Genomic DNA, 3,476 nt, shown 5'->3' with positions numbered 1-3,476 from the left:
CCTCTGTGCTGGTGACACTGCCCACCTGGATGGGCCAGAGTGGGAGGTGGCCAGACCACCCTTCTCCACTGCCCCCCAGGACCCCAAGTCCAGAGCCCAGGCTGGAACCCAGGCAGCTGCTCTGCTAGGACAGGCGGTGGGAGCCGCTGCTGCATGAGTGTCCAGCAGCTCGGTGCCAGGTGGGCTCGGGGAGAGCAGATGGGGGCTTCTAGCAGCTGCAGGCCTGTGGCACGGGAGGCAGCTCTGCAGCCTCTCGGCTGCAAGTGGGGTGATGGGGCTCAAACGCGTCAGGTGCAGACAGACAGAACCCTGGACCCTCTTCTCCCACCCAGGATCCGGCTACTCCTGAAGCTCGTGCATGGCCGCTGGAGCTCTGAGTTTCCGCCTCTTCTCAGTGCTGAGCTAGCAAGTGTCCCTTTGCCTGGGCTGGTTGAGGGTGGGTTTCCCCGTTCGGCTGATGTCCTCCTCCGGGTCGGCAGCAGCTTTGCTGAGTCCCACCCTCTGTGAATCTGGCATGTCCAGGAGAAGTTGCCACCCTGGTGCCTCTGCCATGGCCAGGACAGTGGCCTACCCTCAGCAGAGATTCCCTTACATCTGTTGAGATCAACAGCAGGACTCAACGCTGAGCTCAACGGCAGGAACTCTGTGCTGGCGAGGAGTTCCTGCTGAGACCCTCAGCACATCTCTCTCTTCCGACCCCCCACCCCCGAGCCACGTCTCAGAGGAGCGCTGGGCTCATGCCTTTCTTAGCCCTCACGGGGCTCCTGCCAGCTGCGGGGCCTGCATGGGCGAGTTCGGGTCTGTCCCACTGCCCTTGCAGAGCCCAGCACGGCGTGGCCCCTCCATCAGGAGGAGAGACCCTGTGGGGTGGGCTGACCCGGGAGAGGCGAGGAGGAGGAGGGGCCTGTGAGGTGCTCCCCACGTTCTGCTTCCTCCTGGCACAGGTTGGCAAGGATGCCCTGCTCACCCGCCCCGCCCCTCTCCCCACCCCCTCACTCCACCCTCGCCCTTCCTGGCCTCCCCCTGTGCCTCGAGGCCTTGGGGGTTCACTTACCACAGCCCCCTAGGTCTGTCCTGGATCAAGGGAGATGCTGGGGCAGGGGTCGAGCTCCAGAGGCCTTGCCTGGCACGTGGTAGACTCTGGTGGCCACCCTGGCCACTGACAGCCCCTCCATCTGGCACACATACCTCACAGGACAAGGTGCCACGGGGCCTGGGCGCTGCCCCTCCTGTGCTCCTGCCCTGGGCGTGCAGTGCTCTCCTGCCGTGTCGGCTGGGCCCGTGAGGACCCCCATGCCTTCACTCACCACACCCCGGTGATCTCATGGTACTTGGCTTTGCTTGGGCATTGTGAGAGTGGCTCGTGCCGAGGTGGCTCAGGAGCAGGAGACCTTTCAGGTGGGAGCCCACGGTGGGGCCTGGGGGAGGCCTAGTGCCGGCAGTGGCTAGGCTGGCTCTTGATCCCTCCGTGAACCTTCTCCATACCCACAGAGACAACGAGAGAGGCTTCTCCTCTCCAGGCTCAGGGTTGGGGCCCCTGCGGCCCAGCTCCCTTCCTGGCACTCCCACCTGGAAGTGCTGGTGTGGGGCGCAGTTTCCTCGGGGTGCTGACCCACCCTGAGGGAAGGACCGCCTCAGCGGCAGCCTGCCGGGAGCCCTTCCCAGCGGTTTGGTCGGGATGGGACCGGCTGCGTCTCCATCAGACTCTTCACGGGGTTTTCTAGCAAAGCAGAGGACAATGCTATGTGCTTTTTGCTGAAAACGCCAAAGCTACTTGGGCTGGATAGATTTCAGTCTTGCTCTTTCTTTCGTTTGTTTTTGGATCAAACATCTGGTGGTCCTCAGGGGCTAGTCCTGGCTCTGCACTCAGGGATCACTCTTGGTGGGCTTGGGGTTCAGGTCTCGGGCTGGCCATGTGCGTGGCAAGTGCCCTCCCTGCTGTGCTGTCACTCTTATCCCTATCACAGCTGTCATCAGCCTGACCGTTATCACCTTCATCATCACTGTCATCAGTCACTGTCATCCTTACCATCTCCATCTGTGACGTCATCTCCGCGCGGCTATCATCTGTCCTACTTAGCAGGAAACCCTCTCCCATTTCCTCTGTGACAGCGGCAGAGGTCACCTGCGGGTCCTCCAAGGACGGGGCATCGGCACTAGATGGAGCCTGGCTCCCCTCAGCCTGCCCGAAGCACCCCTGGGCGTGGCTCGCTCCCAGCCTCCTCCTCCACACCACACCATACCACTCAGGGTGCAGTCACGTGCAGAGGGCCGGGGGCAGGGAGCCTGGGGCGAGGCTGGCTATGGTGTGGGGGATCGAGAACACAGCAGGAGAGTGAAGGACACTTCAGAGGAGGATGGACGTTTCTGGAAAGTCTATGAGCTCTGAGCAAGAGCTGATCCCAGAGTCCTCTGGGTCTCGGGCCGGTGACTGGTCGCCCCAGTCAGGCCCCAGGTGCCTAGCCCTGTTGCAGGGAAGGCGCTGTTCCGAGGCGCCCCCACAGGGCACTGTCCCCAGAGCCAGGGGACACAGGGGTGAGGAGGGCCTGAGAAGGCCCTGCTGGCTGCCCCCTTCAGCGGGGAATGGAGCCGCCTCAGACGCGGCTGTGGGGCTGGAGGGTGGTGGCGGCAGTGAGGCACGGGTCCGAGATCAGGGGCTTCAGCTCCCTCAGGGGCAGCCCCGACCTCCCTCCACAGAGTTCCGGAGTCTTAGGCCCCGAGGAAGGCTGGCAGCCGCCTTGCAAGCTCTCCCTGGGCTCTGGGGAGCTGAGCAGTGCGGGGCCGCAGTCTGTCCACTGACACTGCGCCATGGAGGCCTCTGCCTTGCACGGGGCAACTCTGACAGACCTCCCAGCCACACACGGTCCCTGAGCTCACCAGGGCACAGAGCCAGGAGGCGGCCCTGGGCACCTTCAGGTGTGGCCAAAGACAAAGTGGAGGGGAGACACTACAAGAGGCTGTGGTGCGGCTTCACCGGCCCGAGCCCAAACCACGTGGACCCCAGGGCAGCACGGGAGAGACCCCAGGTGCACGCCCTGAGCACTCACACGGCTGGGCCCCAAACCAAAGAAGGAACAAGGGCTGAAACGCCCAAGTAGCAAAACCAGGAAGACAAGGGTGCACCAGCGCCAGGAAGTGCGGCCCCTGGTGATGAGGCAGCAGCACTGCAGCTACCCAGCCTTAGCACTGTAGCACCGTCCTCCCGTTGTTTTTGGAGTTGCTCATGCGGGCCCAGTAACGTCTCCATTGTGAGACTTCTTGTTACTGTGTTTGGCACATCGGATACGTCACGGGGAGCTTGCCAGGCCTTGATGTGGGGGCGAGATGCTCTCGGGAGCTTACCGGGCTCTCCGAGAGGGGCGGAGGAATCGAACCCGCCTCGGCCGGGCCGGCTGCATGCAAGGCAAAGGCCCTACCGTTGTACTATCTCTCCAGCCTTAACCTGGGCCTCAGCCAAGCGGGAGCCTGTGGGCTCC

This window comes from Sorex fumeus, unplaced genomic scaffold, assembly GCF_029834395.1.
Source record: "Sorex fumeus unplaced genomic scaffold, SorFum_2.1 ptg000092l, whole genome shotgun sequence".
NCBI lineage: Eukaryota > Metazoa > Chordata > Mammalia > Eulipotyphla > Soricidae > Sorex > Sorex fumeus.
Note: the sequence above shows the minus strand (reverse complement) of the source record.